Source organism: Panthera tigris, chromosome C1 (genome assembly GCF_018350195.1).
Source record: "Panthera tigris isolate Pti1 chromosome C1, P.tigris_Pti1_mat1.1, whole genome shotgun sequence".
Lineage (NCBI taxonomy): Eukaryota > Metazoa > Chordata > Mammalia > Carnivora > Felidae > Panthera > Panthera tigris.
Genome location: NC_056667.1, coordinates 121,978,803 through 121,997,929, shown reverse-complemented (window position 1 = coordinate 121,997,929; position 19,127 = coordinate 121,978,803).

Below are 19,127 nucleotides of genomic sequence, written 5' to 3'. Positions count from 1 at the left end.
GGACAGAGAGAGAGGGAGACACAGAATCGGAAACAGGCTCCAGGCTCTGAGCCATCAGCCCAGAGCCTGACGTGGGGCTTGAACTCACAGACCACGAGATCGTGACCTGGCTGAAGTCGGACGCTTAACCGACTGCGCCACCCAGGCGCCCCTGTAAGCATTTTAAAACATGTAATCTTTCCCCATTATCACATTCCTGTCCTTACTCACAGCCCATCAACTCAGGAAATAACATTCAGGAAAAACTAACTGCTCAGAAAACTCAAGCTATGATAAAATAATGAATTTGGGATATCACAATTTGATAACTATTATAGAGAATGTTCTTTTATAAGAAGCTCTAAAAGATTTTATCCTCTAAAATATACCCACAAAATCCACTTGCCCTCAGATATTGGCATTGGATGTCAACAGACATGGGCCTTAAAGGTTAAGGCCATAAACTGATGTCCCCAAAATATGGAGTATATTGGCAACTTCAGGATAAACATCAGGTAAGAATCTTGGGTGTCCAGACACACTAAAAGTTGTTGAATGCAGTAGATAAACCATCCCTTTGGTTATTGATTTATCTATTAGCTGAGAAGTAAATGCCAACTATGCATTGGCACACACACATATATAGAGACACGCATATATATATATATATAGTTGACTCTTGGACAATGTGCTTGGGTGGGGGTAAGGGTCACTGATCCCATATGTAGTTGAAAATCTGTGTGTAACTTTTGATTCCCCAAAAAGTTTACTAAAAGCCTACTGTTTCCTGGAAACTTTACCAATAAGATAAACAGTCAACACATATTTTGTATATGTGTTATATACTGCATTCTTAAAGTAAGCTAGAGAAAAGTAAATGTTTTTAAGAAAATCCTGAGAAGAAAATACATTTATAGTACTGTACTATATTTGTCAAAAAAAAATCTTCATGTAAATGGACCCATGCAGTTTAAACCTATGTTGTTCATGGGTCAAGTGTGTGTATGTATGTATGTGTGTGTGTGCGCGCGTGCAATTTTTTCATCTTTCCCTCTTTTTGCAACATTCATGTTGCCCTTTGGTAACTTTTTCCCCTTTTGGACAGGATTTATCTTGATAGTCCTTGTATCAATCAGTGCCAACTCAGGAAAATAGAAACCATACCAGAGATAGATCATAAACCATAACAGAGATAGATCATTATAAGCACATTAGTTAAACAAGTATTGAAAGACAACCTCTGAAATTCCACAGAGGTGGTACCTATGGAAAGCAGCTGCCACCTCTATGGTTGGGGAGAGGGGAAAATTGGGGACTATTAGAATCAGGAAACTTGGAAGTGGGGCCCACGAAAGTGGGATCCAGATCTTTGGATAAAAGGGGTTCTGTTCAGTTGGCAGTACTAAATCTGAAACCCAAAGAAAAAATATTTCAATACTGGGACCTAGAGGTTGCTTTTCTAAGGGGTTGCTTTTCCATCATTTATATTATCTGTGAGGGGACACAGTGAGGCTGGTTTGGGAACACTCAAAGAAGAGGTCAAATGGGAACCAACTGCTACTGTCAAGGCAAAGTAACACCAGCAGGTATAGCAAACAAAACTGAAGAAGTAAGTCCCTTAGTTTTCCTCCAGCCTACTGGCCTCTTAGTACCCCTTGGCAGAATCTGATATGGAAACTGCTGGCAAAGGAGAGAGATAGTTGCTGAATCTCAGCCTCCGATTCGCAATCCCCAAGCAGGGGATGGCAGAGTGGGTGTTGAACTGAGAGAAATAAGGTTAATGACAGCACAAATCTTTTTACCAAGTTTTACTGTTATAAAGTATTCCTAGTGGAAGTACTGTAAAGACTCTCTCACCATGCATAGGCATATGCACAAACATGTCTTAGAGCAGGGTAAATGGTGAACATAAACTAGGGTGATTGAATAATTCAGGAAAAAACCCTAATATCTCTCTTGCCCATTATGGGTTGAGAACTTTAGTAGGTCTTTCAGAGATAACATTTCATTTAATAATGCCAACAGCCTTGTTGGGTAATGCCATTATCTCTATGATGCAAATGAAAAAAAATCACTCTCAAGGGATTTAAGTAATTTTGTTCAGTGAGTAGAGAGGGTAGAATTCCAGTCAAGGCCTGTGTGACAACAAACAAAATACTGAGCTTTATTTATCCACTGAAATGTAGAATAAGGCAAAACCACAGAGTTAAAAGCACAGATAACCAAGAAGTAGGGGCATAGAACAAGGAGGGTGGTGACTTTTATTCTAAGAAAATGCCCACCCAGTCTTGGAGGGTGAACTGGATTCAGTTTCAGTGCTCTGGACTTGACTCTACTTTGCTTTCTGGGTGGGGTAATTCTATCAGGGATGGACTTGGGCTGTTCTCATAGCCCTCAAGTCAAGTTTCTGTTGCCACCAAATGGTGCCATCCAACTGTGGCCCACCTCATTTTCATATCTTTCATACCTTTCACCTCTTGCCTCTCACCCTGAGGCTTTGGTGTATTGCTGTGACTTGAGGCACCAGGGGACATGCTCCAGCCCCATGCATGTGTGACTCATAAATGCAGGGGGATTAACACCCTTTGAGCAAGGAATATGAAGCGTTATTAGAACATGGTAGATAAGATTTTCTCCCTTTCTCTATCTGAATGGATTCTTTAGATTTACAACTTCATGGGGCCTCCCTGAAGATGTCCTGCAAGGCTGAGCAAACAACTTGTCACAAATTCTGGCTAGCTCAGTAACACATTCTTATATTTTCTCCCCTTACACTCTTTTTCCATCACTCTTGCTGCCATGGGATTGCATTCCCCAATAACATGGCAGCACAATAAGTTTTTGCAAAGACGATTTTAGGGGAAAGGAGATTGCTGGATTGTGGGGGAAAGTGCCAGGATAGGACATTGGGGATACACAGTTTTCTTTGTGCCTGGAAGTAATCCCCAATATTGATTATTTTAAGTATTTTGGTGTTACCTGTAACATGATTAAGTAGGGTCTGGAGAGAAGTTCTAGGGGAGATACAAGGATAGATCTGACATCCCTGCCTTTTATGGAATGAAAGTTTGTCATCCTGCAGATCAGTTCCTGTGGGAATTATTCAAACTGAATGTCCTTAAATGAGGCCTGATGTACAGCAATGCTCTATCCCTATAGAACTTCTCGATTGTCAATTCAAAATTCTGTTATTGTTCATATAATGCTATATTCTCTGAATAGCCAACTCCCAATCCGAATTTATAACTAACCTCTTATAACCTCCTCTGGGAAGTGTTTGTTCATCCCTTTTCTTTCTGTTGAACTTTTGAGACTGTACCCTCATCTATGTTTCAGAGATCTTTTTACATTTATATTATAGTGTAAGCCATTCTATTTCTGTACAGTCTGGAGGGGTCCTGGAAGCAGAGACTGTGCCTTGGTCAATGCTGAATTTCTAGAAGCTAACAGATGCTTGGCATACAGTAGGCAGGCCTTGACATTTGTTGACTCCACTGACTGAATAAAAGGAACCCTGATGAAATCCCTAGCTTTTTAATTAACCTATTGTACAAATCCCAGGAGAAAATTGTTCAGTCAGACTCACATTTTGTGTGAGTGTAATATGCTTTTAACCACATGATGAAATATGACAACAAAGATTCCATGGTATTAAGATATTTATCTGGCAACTTTCGTAAGTCCTCACCACTTAATTATTTGGGCTAAGTCTTTGAAACCCCTGAAAAAATGTTAATTTGGAAGTATCATACATATATATCTGGTCAGATTAGCCCCAGTTCTTTCCTACATAGACACACAAACCAGATTTGGACCTAGTCAGCCTAAGGCCAACAAGTAATGACCTATCCACCCTGTCACACTACCTTTTTCAAATAACAAAGTAGGGTATTTATTTAAAAACAATGTAGGGTATTTATTGGTCTCTAGCATCCAGGAAAAATAGACAAAATAAAGGATGAGGGAAAGACAGAAAAGAAAATAGATTTTATGTACTGGAAAAAAAAAAAAAAAAAACCTCTGAATCCGAAACATTTTTGTCTTTGGAGTATATAAAAGAAAGGATTCCATGACAAATCATTTGGTGGGGAGGAATATCAAGGCAGGAATACATCTGATGCATGAGGTGCTCCAAAGGAGATTGTCAGTGGGGTAAGGGCAGCAAAGAGCAAAAATGAATGTCTCAGAATTGAGAGCCAAATAAAGGGCACTGGAAAGATTTTTCATGCACCTGGTAACTATGACTGGGACATTGACCTAGGCAACTTGCTTTAGAGTAAAAACTATAGTTACAAGATGAGCAGTCATTTAACCACCTGATGAATGACTTCAGGTTCCATAGCATTTCTTTAGGCAGGATTATATGGTAGTTAAGAGTAAGTGGTCTGCCTGTATACAAAAAAAAAAAAAAAAAAAAAAAATCTGGATTTTCATCTTGGTTCTACCATTTACTAACTCTGTGACCATCTCAGCCTAGTTCTTTAACTTCCATCTGCCTCAGTTGCTGTAAAGTAAATAGCATTTCCCTCAGAGTGTTATAGGGACCATGACGGAAATAATGCATGTGAAGCCCTCATCCCCGTAATAATGGCAAGTGTTCAATAAATGCTCATTGTTTGTCACATTGTTGTTATAATTAGGGTCCAGTTCTGGTAGGTGTTCTTCTACCTTTGTGTTTTGACTAACAAGGATGCATTTTTTTTAAATTTTTTTTTAACATTTTATTTATTTTTGAGACAGTGAGAGATAGAGCATGAATGGGGGAGGGTCAGAGAGAGAGGGAGACACAGAATCCAAAACAGGCTCCAGGCCCTGAGCTGTCAGCACAGAGCCCGACGCGGGGCTCAAACCCACGAACTGTGAGATCGTGACCTGAGCTGAAGTCGGACACTTAGCCGACTGAGCCACCCAGGCGCCCCAAGGATGCATTTTTAAAACTTTTCAGAGACTCTTAATCCTCAGTAATATGGGCATCTGATCTCTGGGACTGAGAAAATCCTCACTAATTTTCCCAAAGCTGATAAAAATCCACGATATTCTAAATGACCTTATCAAGTGCTGTCCTAGTCTGGGGAGGCAGGGGAGTGACTTGAAGGTGAAATACCCCGTTAGCAATCCCCCAGGTGAATGGAAAATTTAAAATAATATTCTAATGATTCATTGTACATTACTACGCCCCATTAGGTGCCTACATTACATCTTAGGGCACAATCAATATCTGTCATCTTGCTTATGGCTTTGGTGCTAGAGCGGTTCAATTTCATTTTGCAACTCTCATGCCCATGAAGCTATAGCTCAGGTGTCATATGATAAAATATTACTCAGAAGTACATATTCACTCCTAAAGCATAGTGGGAAATAATTGATGAAGAAGGTGTCTTTCCATCTGGTCAAACACCATTAAAGTGAGGATACGATTGATATGAGAAAAAAGTAAGACCAACATTGTATGAAACTTTTTGGTGAATCCCTATGAGAGAGAGAGAGAGAGAGAGAGAGAGTATTCTGTATTCAAGACAGTTCTTTGAAAAGTATTTTTTAAGCACTTAAGCCAGATTGCTATTTATAAAACTTTAATATAGATAAAACTTACTTCATTAATATATCTATTACATAAAGAGAGGTACCAGTATGTATACATATGCTGGTTTTCATTAAAAATGTTTTTTTAAACTATTCAGTTACAGACTATGGCAAAACTGAAGGAGACGCTCCAAAGTAGCCATGAGTAAGTAATAATAAACCAGTTGTCATCATTCTCAACAAAGCTACTGAATTAGTTAAATAATCTATATTTTGAGTTGTTTCCTTTCAGAATTGGAATGCCAACTGACTGCCCCCTCTTTTTTTCATGTGGGTTCTCTTGTGGAGAAGTCTACAAAAACAGTGCAATTAAAATATCTTCCCCACACATTCCACCAAGTAGAAAGTCATTCAGGTTAATAGCAGCCTGTATTAGAATTTCGGTATAACTGGGAGGGTTAAACCCATCATCCGATGTCCTGTAGTTTAGTGTGAATTTTTAAAAATGTTAAATGCATCCTTTCTTTCCAAATTGAAATCAAACAGAAATGTGAATTCTGCTTAAGAGAGAGGGCATGGAACATGGTAAACCCACGGCTCTTGCCATAGTGTGGAGCTTCTGAAAGACAAAAGTCAATGTGAAAGTGTGAGAGTGTGTGTGTGTGTGTGTGTGTGTGTGTGTGTGTGTGTAGTATAAAAAGACCAAATTCAGCTCTAGAAATAGATGCCTAAAAGCCTCAACAAATTTAATTGGCACAGCCCTTCTGTTTAAGATGCCGTTGGCTGCAGGCACCATTTGCCATGACTCTGGAAAAACACCAATAACATGCTGCCTCACAGATGTCCTCAATGCTCTTAGACCTGTCTGACTTTATAAAAGGAGGGACATATGCAATTCAGTACATTTGATTTGGGGTAAAAAAAATGACTGCAACAGTGGCTTTCTTTTACATAGGAGTTTGTCCTAAAAAGGACTGAAAAACTGGCTTCATTTGATTGTTAATATATAATTGTATACAAGATAGCCACAGTTTAGTCTTGGGGAGATTTGATAAACTATAATAATTTATTTGGTTTCTTTAAAAAAGTTGAGAAATTTAAACACCTTAACACTGATATATTATACCTTGGAAGGGCACTTTTTGGGTTTTAGAATATTAAATTGCAACTCACACTACAGAATATACATTGATACTGGAGTAAATACCCTGGTATTGAGAAAAAAACATATTTTGCAAGGGAGAGAAGGGTCTGGAGGCCCAAGTAATATATTGTTTTAGATCAGTGTAAGAAAGGAAGAGAAGCAGGTGTAGGATAAGGCAAATGAATCACACAGAAACACGAGTTTTGATTGGGACAGTCTCAAAATGCTGCAGGTGATTGTAAACATTGAGGGGATCAGTGGGGCTATCCTGTTCTGTTATTTTCTTTTATGCTGGATATTGCCAGATTTTGCATCATGAAATGTAAAATACTAGAAATTTTTTTTTCCTTTGCAATTATTCATCCCTTTCTATTTTTGTATAGCTTTGGGCGACTGTTGAATATTCCTAATATATCTTAGCATGGCTTTAAGGGGGGAAACAATGAGAAGAAGTGAGGAATTTACTTTGATTGTTGAAACATATATGTTTAACCAAGTGTGTAGTAAAGTGAGTCTCCTGTTTTCTCTGTCATTTTGTTACAGAGTCAGGCAGTACACCCTCCCCACTGTTGGATTAAGTAGAGTCTTCCTCTAATTTAGGATTGGTGTGGGGTGCTGTTTACTTTGTGGATTTCTGACTCTCTCATTTCAGGCCTAAAGTTTAGAATTCTGTCGAATTGCATAGGTTTCTTCAATAGCCTTCTATTTATTCTTTCTTTTGCCACTTCCTATTTCCAACTCTTGTGTTGCTATGAGACAAATTTTCTTTAAACATGACTGTTTTTTGAGTCATTCCTTGTTGAAGAACCTAACCATTTTTCTCGTGCTCTGATGTATAATCTGTATTTCTCTTTCTAGAATTCAAGGTCATCTTCACTTTTGTTCCACTTGATCTCACCTTAATTTCCTGCCCATCCTCTACGTGAAATGTATCCTCCCCCCACCAATTAACCACCCCCCCACTGCCCTTTGTAGTTTTCATGCCATTCCCTATGCTACTGCTTTTCCCTAGAGCACTCACTCTGCCTTCTTTTTCCCTCATAAATCTTACTGAGTTTTAAGTTCACTTTGATTCTCACTCATACAGTAGTAAAACAGCTAACTCACACTGAGCCCTGACAATGTGCCAGCCACTGTTCTAAGCACCTGTCATGATTGCATTAATTTCTTTCTTTTTTTTTTAAATGTATTTATTTATTTTGAGAGAGAACACAAGCAGGGGACAGGTAGAGAGAGAGAGAGAATCCCAAAGCAGGCTCCTCCCTGCCAGGGCTGAGCCCAACTTGGGGCTCAGTCTCACAAAACTGTGAGATCATAACCTGAGCAGAAGCCAGAAGTCAGGCATTTAAACTGAACCACCCAGTGCCCAGCATTGTTCAGTTTCCGAATCAACCTTATAAGGTAATTCTGCATCCCCATTTTATAAACAAGGCAATTGAGGCACAGAGGAGGAACTGCCTAATAGCACAGCTATTAAGCCACTTGACTGGGATACACAACCAGACTCCTGACTTTTCTTCCTGTTCTCTCCACTGTCACACTCTTTGGCCACCCTGCTCAGTCCCCAGAGCCATCCAACTCATCTGATTTTCTCCATTATGAGCTTACATGGTACCTTTATTCAGAATTTTAAAGTATATTATTTATTTGTGTCTATTTTATGCATGCTCTTTTTTTCTAAACAGTTATGTAGCAGGATATCTTAAAATGAGTTCCGTACTTTGTTCTACTTTGTTACAAAACAGCATACTGTCCCAGCTCATGGCAGAAACTCATTAAATACTCATTTGTTGGGGCGCCTGGGTGGCTCAGTTGGTTAAGCGGCCGACTTTGGCTTAGGTCATGATCTCGCGGTCCGTGAATTCGAGCCCCGCGTTGGGCTCTGTGCTGACAGCTCAGAGCCTGGAGCCTGTTTCGGATTCTGTGTCTCCCTCTCTCTCTGCCCCTCCCCTGTTCATGCTCTGTCTCTCCCTGTCTCAAAAATAAATAAAATGTTAAAAAAAATTTAAAAAAAATAAATACTCATTTGTTGTTGATAGATCATGCAAAGGCAACACTCCTCCCCTCCAGTTATATAATAATTGTCTTGATTTTGTATTTCACTCTGGCAATATTGACTAAGTACCTCCAAATCTAGGGACACACTGTAAAGTGTTTTAAATTTCCTGTATGAGATCTAAAAGTAGGTCACAGGTCAGGTGGTAGTTAACTAACATTCTTCACTGGCTTCTGAGTTGGGCTCCAATAGATCTGACTTATTTGCTTTTATTTCAACATTTTTTGGACACAACTTTTTAAAACATTCTTACCATGTAAACAACATATCACACAAATCAGAAAATCCCACCATTTGTGATATTACAGTCTATGTTCTAGGAGACACTGTTTAACTACCTTAGATTCTCCTTACTGGGCACTAGACAGTTCATGCTTCTGAAATCATAGATATTGGCTTTAAAAAACTCAATTTCACTGTGTTTTAGCTGAGTTACCTTTCTTTTAACCAATATTATGATCACAATTTGAAAATGTCTGGTTTTAATATTGGATGCAATCTTTTTTCTTTTTTTTTTTTTTTTTTTTTTTTTTGGATGCAATCTTAATATATGGCCACTGGGAACGGAAGCTCGGGAATCAGGCAGACCCTGAATTTGAATCCCATCTCTACCATGGGGCAGTCTTAGCAAGAAAGGCCATTTATATGAACAACCACTTCTTAATATCTAAAATGGGGATAATAACACCTACTCTGCAGTTACTTAAGCAAGTTACTCCTTTGTGCCTGCGGGTTGTTGTGAGAATTAAATCCAGTAATACATATAAAGGAATTACATGGCATACTTTTTGCCATATGGTAATTGCTTTATAAGAAGTTTTTATTAGTAGCAATAATATATTTCTTTTTTTAATGTTTTTTAAATTTATTTTTGAGAGACAGTGCGAGCAAGTGAGGGAGGGTCAGAGAGAGAAGGAGATGCAGAATCTGAAGCAGGCTGCAGGCTATGAGCTGTCAGCACAGAGCCCAACGTGGGGCTTGAAGCTATGAACCCTGAGATCATGATCTGAGGCCAAGTCAGATGCTTAACTGAGCCACCCAGGCACCCTGCAGTGATATATTTCTTAAAGGTAATATTTGATATATTCTGACCCACCTGAAAAAAAAATGACATGTAGAATTTGTAGATGATTTCCCTCCCTCCCTTCCTTCTTTTTTCCTCTCCTCTCCTCTCCTCTCCTCTCCTCTCCTCTCCTCTCCTCTCCTCTCCTCTCTTTCCCTTCCTTTTAGCTTTTAAAAGAGCTTTATTGAAGTATAATTTATGTACAATAAAATTCACTGATGAATTTTGGTGATTGCATGCAGACAGGTAAGCAACACTGCAGTGAAGATATAACAGAGTCCCATCACCCTAAAATACTGCTTCATGTCCATTTGCCATCAAAACACACTCCACCCGTATTCCTATTCCCAGGCAACCACTGATTTGTTTTTTGTCACCTTGGTTTTGCCATTTCTAAAATTCTATATTAATGGAACCCTACAGTGTGTAGACTTGTACATTTGATATCTTTTCCTCAGCATGATGTTTTGGAGATTTACTTAATTTAATAATACTATATTACTACGTTTAATGATATTTTATTTCCTTTTATTGCTGAGTAGTGTTTCATGGTATGAATATATCAAAATGTGTCTATCCATTCACCACCTGATAGGCATTAGGTTGTTTCAGCTTTTAGCTTCATGAATGATGTTGCAATAAATATATGAATACAAGGCTTTGTGTGAACTGATGTCCAGGAAGAGGATACAGGATTGTATGGGAGAGCATAGCACACTGTGCCCGAATCACAACAGCTTTGTTCTGGTCTTTGCCAGTGACGTGATAATAATAATAATGAAGTAGGCATGCCTTTTTATTTGTCTGGCCTGCCTAATCCCCTTCTCAGAGAAGCTGCTCCCACAGCCTCCGCTGAGCCAATTACCCTGCCCACAGCCCAGTCAGTGCTCACTGAACTGGGGCAGACATCTCAAACTTGCCAAATGGTTAATTCCCCTCTGAGAATGTGAAATTCAGAAATAAGGGCTTTCAGAAACAGGGGCTTTGTTGGGTTTAATTGAGTACGTGTGCTTGAACTAGAGGTAAGGTGGACTTGGCTGGAAAAGCCAGTTTCCATTAAGTACTGAGAGAGCAGAAACCCTGTGTGTTTGTGTGTGTGTATGATGTGTGTGTGTGGCAACAGAGAAGCAAGGAGACACAGAAATAAGAGACTAGATGACTTGATGGAGGTATAAGCTTCATCCATTCCTCCACATTCCAGTGTTCCAAGATGCCAAACAATCCCTTCTGCATTTTTTTTTTTTTTTTGCCAGATGCCCAGATAGTCTTCTAGTGAACTCTCTTCAGTCTGAACTAGGTTCAAAGGGCTTTTGTTTTTGACAAACATATCAACCAAATGATTCCTGACTGAGACAAATCATAATTGATGGAATGATTTACTGAGTTCTAACTATGAACCAAATATTTTAATAACCGTAATGTCTTTATTACTCTCTTAATTTTTACCACAACATCCCTGCAACCCTGCATTTCCTTTTACACAAATGAAGCAACCTAAATTGAAAGAAATTAAGTAATTTGTATGAGGTCATGGAGTTGGAGAACAGCAGACCCCCAGCCTAAATTCTTACCTTCTTTTCTTTAAAGTCCTTGTTGGTACCTGAGCTCCCAACTGGGCCCTTGGCAATGAAGTGAAGGAGGTGACCTAAGGCTCTGTAAAGATACCCCGGTTTCCGGATCTCCCAATGACATTTCTGAGGGAGTGAATGGAGTAATAGGCTAAGAGGAAGTTCCTGTCTGTGGATTCCACTTTCTCTATGAATGTAGATGATTTACTCCTGCTGAGGGTAGATATAGTATGGAATATTTGAAGAAAGACACTGGGAAAGCTACAGAGTGCTGATTTAGGAATGCAGAGAAGTTATAAGCATGTGTACTACACAAGGGCTGTGTTTCACATGTGTAAAATTTAGGGAAGTATAAACATTCCCTGATGGCATAGTTGCTTCTTTGTTCTTTTGTTTATTTTATTGGGGAGGGGGGACATATATGATTTTTAGAAGCTGAAACACTTTATTTCTGTTCCTTTTGGAAGTGACAAGGGTGGGTGGGTAAGGACTTGGCAAAAAAGCATGGAATGAAGGAAGTGCAGTCAGCCACAGGAAAGGAGGGAAGGGACCATGGAGAGGTAAGGGCTTCAGGATGTGTGAGGGAGCGCTCCCAAGTCAGCCACATTTATTCCCCTAGCCCGGTGTACTTCAGAAGCAGATGGCAGAATGGCGAAAGAATGTGTCTTAACCTTACTCCTTGTATGTAAATACAGACTTTGCCACTAATTGCTGTGGCCTTTGACTATTTGCTGGTCTTTTCTCAGCTGTGGTCGCAACATCTGAAAAGGAAGATTGTTCGACTTCACAGGCTTGCTGTAAAAATGAAATGGGTTGAGGCAAATAAAGCACCAGGCCTGCCACCACATAGCAGGTGCTCAGTGAAGAGTATGTTTCTTACTACTGCTTCCTACTGTTGGAGACTTTCATTAGTTTTTCATCTATTTACCTTGATGATTTTCTCTATCTTTAGGATTGTTAGGAAAATCAAAGAGGTTCACGGTGGAGAATATTATGTCATGGCTTGTAATGGGGTCACCCTTTTACTCTCATACTCAGAACTAGATAAAAATAGGCCAGAGGTTTCTTGGTGGTTATTAATTTAAATTTATCAAAGCATCTTCTTAGGTGTAGGTGCCAAAGCGCTTGAGTATGTGGTTTAAATCGTTAGATACACAGAGTGTTAAGTCTTTTTGTGGCTCAGGGATGGCAGTTATGCCTGGATCATGAGGCTTAGTGAATGGTCCCTCCTGCAGACAATATAGAGACTGAGAGTAGGGACTAGTGATTCCATTTTATCTTATATACTAAATGTAATAAACATATATTTAATTATGTCATGGATATATTTATATAGAGATATTTTTGTGATGCATAGTGATTTGTAAATATATATATATATATATATATATATATATATATATATATATATAAACTGCTTTCTATATTTAGCCTTGAATGTCCTTTTGTGCAAAGAGACTGCATAAAATCACTGAGTCCAAGAAAGCCATATGCTGATGAAGATATGCTTAAGGAACACGGTCAGAAGTTCCATCACTGGGCCCCCAAAATGTTTTTTTTAAGTGTATTTATTTATTTGGATAGAGAGAGAGAGCATTTGACTGCATGCATGAGCAGGGGAGGGGCAGAGAAAGAGGGAGAGAGAGAATGCCAAGCAGGCTCCATGCTGTCAGGGACGAGCCCAGGGTTCTATCTTACCAATGGGGACATCATGATCTCAGCCAAAATTGAGAGTCAGATGCTTAACCGACTGAGCCTCCCAGGTGCCCGGCCGCCAAAACGTTTTTATGCTAAAGACCAAGAGAACTGTCAGAGCAGACTTTGACATTTGTCTGTTTATTCTTGCACTAAAACAAGCAATTTAAAAACAGTTGAAGGGAAATGACTGGCTATTTTTGAGCACAATCCTCTGGAAATACAGCAGGAGTAAAGCATATGTAAATGAATGAAGCTGATGTTATGGAAGCCCAAATAAATCTTAGGGGTGGACATTACACAGAACTGAATGCAGCCTGTGGAGCACTCCAGGTGAAATTAAACTTAATTATTGGTGTAAATACTGCAGAATGATCGGTGGTAAGTAGAGAAAAAGGAGGATTCACCTCTGTCAGCTCAAAACACACATTGGTGCCCAACTTAAATTAATTTAATAATAATTAAAATATTCCCAATAATTCAAAGTTCTGTGAGTTTAATCCACAAGGTGATCCTGAACCAACAAGGGAGAGGCCAGGTATGACACTTCATCCAGGCACAGGGTCTGGGAGCTTCTAATTGTTTCTTGCTTTGCATTGTTTCCAGATGACAAGCTTTGCATACATTTTCTCCCTTGCTAGAAAATGTTATATTCTGTCATCTACTTTAAAGGTAGCAATTAAGAAGGATTATGTGTTAAAGATCTTCAGGCACCTGTGGAGATGATACTCCTAATTACTCTGAAGACACTGTGGTCTTTCAACTCATCAATGGTATAGAGTTATTTTTATGTGGGAAACAGGACAGAAATAAGTAGAGAGCATAGAGGCTGTTCTTGCCTTTTTTAAAGCTCCAGTCTTTTGTAAAACATAATCCAGATGATTTTATTGTGAACAAGTGAACCCTGATGTCAGTTTAGTAACCTGGGACAGGGAAGATTCTTTCTCTGCCAGGCCCAGCCAATTTCCATCTCCTTTTACATTTTGACTTCGGATTGCTTCTAAAATATCCCCGGACCCACTGTCTCCACACACCTTAGGACTTAACAATTGCATGAGTAGGGTGTCAGTTTGTCTCACCGACGTGGTAACACAGAACCTGCACCTTATGCTTTTATTCATCCTTTGCAGAGCCCAGTGTACTTTAGACAAACCTGATTGCATGCACAAACTCTGTGGCCTCAGTTTTCTCATCTGTAAAATTGGGAGAATTGCTATAAGGATTAATTGTGCTACTTTTATAAAAGTGATGAACACAATCCCTAGAGGGTCATAGGTACAGATAAACGACTTTTTCTCCTGGGGTACCTGAGTGGCTCAGTCAGTTAAGCATCTGACTCTTGGTTTCTGCCCAGGTCATGATCTCACGGTTTGTGAGATCGAGCCCTGTGTCAGTCAGGCTCTGTGCTGACCACATGGAGTCTGCTTGGGATTCTCTCTCTTCCTTTCTCTGCCCCTCCTTTCCATGCTTACTCTCATAATAAATACACATTTTTTAAAAAGTCCTTTTTTTTCCCCTCAAAACAATGCTATGCAGATTAACAAGTGTATTATTTTCCCTTTGTATATCATAAGTTAGCTAGGATTTTCTCCTTAACACATGACGCTGAGAATATTAATTTACCACCAGCAAAGCATGAACATTTTTAGAGCTGGGTTTTGAGTTCGTTCAGAGACATACAAACTTTCCAGTTACCAGCAGCAGACCTGTGCAGGCATTTCCTCAGCATGGAAACCGGAGGCTAGGTAGTACTTCCTCCCTGAGGATTAACTGCACCTCTGGCCAATCTCTAAAGTCATTGTGCAGAAAGGTTAGAGAGACAGGTGTTATGTAAAAGGCCAATCATTGATTGAATATTTGCCTGTTCAAGGAGCTGCATTTCACTGTCTGTGGTGCCTTATAAAGAAGGAAGAAGGAAGAGCAGGAGGAGGAGGAAAGCAATATTCTTTTGACCTGATTAGATTTAAGTAAGTCTAAGACTTTGGTCCTTTTCATCATGAGAGAGGATTTTCAGACACCAAGACAGAAAAACCTGTTACACAATGTTGTTAATTCTCAAAAACAATGCCCAAATAGGAGTTCAGCATCATCTGCATTGCTTTCAGGTATTTGCCTGAATATGGGGAACTTGAGTTTCCTGCATGGTCCTGAGGCTCAAGTTGATGTGGCCCATTTTAATGGGAATGTAGACAGAAGGGTGTGCCCACAGCTGTGAGCCAAGCATCTTCAGGGAATTTCAAAGCTATCAGCTACAGCCATTGGTAGAGGTGTTCTTGCTCCTTCCCTAGATTGAGGGAACAGAGAATAGGTAGGATTAAGACATATATTGGAGACTCTCTAGGTCTGAATGCTCTTATCAGTTGCTCAAGGGAGAGCAGCACGGCCTTGAATAAAAGGATACACCCTTCCCTAAAGAAGTTAGGAGTACTTGCATTCCATGGGGCAAGGTTTCAGGGTCCCTGGCAAAGACTTGGGGTTTGCATGTTACTCGTCCCTCAGGTGAAAAATGTAGATGCCTGGCCCCATAGTGTAATGGTCAGCACTCTGGACTCTGAAAAATGTAGATACCTTACATGAAAAAAAAAATGCAGTGACTTTGTCTTAGAAAAAATAGCTATGGTGCATTTGTATTCTCTATCTTCATTGCCAGGGAGAAAGAATTTCCTATCCCCTTCAGGGTCCCTCTAGCCAGACCAAGAATCAAATTGACATGAGACAGACTAACTAGGAAAAATCTAATTTTGTACATAGGGGGAATACACACAGACCTAGATTTTCCAGACAGGGAAAATGAGGTATATATGTGATTCTGAATGAAGAGAAAATTATAGGAATCTGGGACTTCAAAGATAAGGAATGTAATTCACAGGAAGATGAAAAAGAGTCAATTTTTGGTAAATAAATGTTTGCTGGGCCCCATCAGTAACAATGGGACATAGGACTTTGATCAGCTAAGGCTTGCTGGGACCTTCTCTGCCTGCCATATGTACTTCATGGTATAATGTAGGCATTTATGGTGATAGCTCCCTTCCTAGGGCAATTCCTTTATCTAAATTCTTTTCAGGTGGTTGTAGGGCTTGTAAATAGCTTTTCTGTAATCTGCTGAGTTTTGATTGCTTTTTTAGCTCAAAATAATCTTCATGCCAAAGTGGCCCATCTTGGGGCTGCCTAGCCTTTGTCCCTACACCATAGAAGATATAAATGTTCCATAGTGAAGGTAGGGGAAAAACAGGCCCAGGTCATCATCAGAATATGTGCCCTAATTCCCTGTAACAGTAAAAGGAGTTACCAAGTATCACAGCCTGGCTCCCCAACAATACTCAAGAGCATTCGCTCATTGCTGGTAATAAGGAAAAGCAAACTGTGCGTAAGCAGTATTATACAGCATGCAACAGAATAATCCACATGTTTGATTAACTGGACTCTAGGTGCAAGCATTTCAAATCATTAGTTCTTTTTCTTCATGCTTGTTGAAGAGAATGAGGCAAGAGATTAGAAATATGCATGAAGTGAGGATTTAACTGTAAGACAACTTCCAATTTTATCCTAGGGTCTGCTTTATTTTGCAACATTCTATATCCACAGCCTTTCTTGACAAGAGTACATTTGAGAATGGTAGGCCCTGTGTCCCTTTGCAGCCCACTTTGTCATAAAGGGGGAGGATTTGGGTGTTGGAAGGACCCTGTGAGGTCCTGAGGCCCAGGCTTGTAGTTTGCTGGAGAGCACCTTTCTAGCACCTCTGCAATGGACATTTAGCTTTGGTGCGGTGTTCCAACAAGAGCAGGCAAGAGAACCAGGGTATCTTACAAAGGTAGGCAGCTTATTAAAGATACATAATCCACAAAAAGAGCAATGCATTCTGATACTATTTTTTTCCTGAAAATAAAATGCTGATTCAGATGCAAATCAAGGAGTCTTGTTTCCACAGATAGAAAATAGTACAGCATGCACCCTAGAAAGTCTAAATTCAAATATTATATATACAAGTAATTGTTTAGTTAGTTATCATTTGGAGCCAGAGATTGTCCCCAACCCAACTTCATTGAAAGACAAAGTCTAAAATGATGTAAGAAATAGTTTGCTGCTGCTGCTGCTGCTGCTGCTTCTGCTGCTGCTTCTTCTTCTTCTTCTTCTTCTTCTTCTTCTTCTTCTTCTTCTTCTTTTTTTACAATGTTGAACCTTAATACACAACCCTACCCCTCACATCATCCCCTATCCATTGTTAACTATTAACTATTGCCAGGATACTTAGTTACCTTAGGGACACCTATCAGTGTAGATGATGTGGATGAGACATGAATTCCAGCCACTCTGCAGCTGAGGGTCACTTAGCTTCAACTTAAAGTGCATGTGTCCTCACAGTTGTGTAACTGGTGATCCTGCTGCATATATTAAAACCACCCAGAGCGCTTGTTAAAACGTGCTGCTGACCCCTCTTGAAGTCTCTGATTCATTAGATTTGAGGCAAAGCCCAATAATTTGCATTTTTAACATGTTCCTGGGTGGTGCTGATGTTGCTGGTCCAGTAACGACACTTGGAGAACAGCTGTTCCATAGTGGGGGGGCGGGGGGGCACTTAAATGATTCTACTCTGGTTAAAGATGGTAAAGGCAGAGGAGGACATTGCCTTGTACCAGGCTACCCAACACACCATACAGAGGCAATGCTCTGTGCACAGGTGAAGAAATACTGGAGATGGAATTCAGAGGTTGAAATTTAATATCCAAGTCTCAAGCCAATCAGATTCATTAAGGCAATTGGCTTTTCTCGAAGTCCATTTTTTCCAGCCAGCCCTTCCTCCAGTCCTACTGTGATCAGGTGCCACTATATCCTGTTTTAGCTACTTCCTCAGCTCTCTCAGCCTGGGAAAGATGAGCAAAGATAATCATTTGGTTCTCAACGTTAACTATTTAGCCTTTCAGTAGCAATCTAAAGTAAATTCAAAGAAGAGGAAAATGTGTACAGCAGGAGAGACGCCTTGTAAAAGACTGGCTCTATACTTTGGTTCTCATGGAAACGGGATAATAAGTTAGTGATTTGCTTTTACTTAATGTATTGAGGAGAAAATGCCTTTCTTTCATTATTCAAATGTTTTGCTTGTACTTTACCAAATTACAAGAAAAGCAATACCAATGTTGGCTTCTAAATAGTTTAAACTGGATTACCACATTAAACTCAGAAGAGAGTGCCTCATTTAAAAATATAAATGGACTAGAATGATTTTGTGATAAATCATAGGACTTTTAAACATTTTGTTCTGTTTTCATGAACTGCTGATATTAGCACTAAAAGGAACAAAGTCTTTGGGTAGAATGTATTTTAGGAATGTTTGAAAGCTGTGTGATGAATTTACATACAGATAATTGTCAATGGGTGCAAAAAGACTTCCTCTTACTGTATTCAGAGCAACTTTGGTGAATAAAGTCAATACAATCAGTTCTCCATCAACTTCTCAAAATGTGGCTCTTCTCCCAACTAATTTAAGGCATTCTGTATTTTTGTCATTGATTTAATGCGATTTTTATTACATGGCAATTCACTTTAGTTCCCATTGTGGATTTGATAACACAAGTAATATCTAAGTTCTTAGGGTTTGGGGCGTATAACCTGTCTTTATAGGGTCTTTCCATTTTGTGGACGAGTAAGAGACTGTCACTAAGGAATCAGCATCTGTCCTCATGATATGATAAAGACTACAAGAAAACCTGTGAAACTCATGTTTTTGTCACTAATTCGCATTAAAGTTTTTAAGGTCATTAGGTGAATCCAAATACTGTCTTGAAATGAAAACGCATTAAGCTATTTTTAACCCACAAATTATTTGATCAGGTGCCTCATATATGTGAAGTCTGACTGCAGGGGTCAGGAACAGTTGACATTTGATAGGAAAGCTTGGCAAACCCAACTTGGTGAGGTGAGGGTCAGACTGCAAGGGGGAGGCTCAGGGATGGTGAGTACTTAGAAAGAGGGAGCCAAAGGGAATGTGGAGGACTTCTGAGGTTAGCTTCATCCATTGGTCAAGGCTTCTAGGGGCAATTTTAAGCCTTTCATTTCTTCACTCATTCACTTGTAGATCCTTTCTGTTTTTCAGTCTCTCTC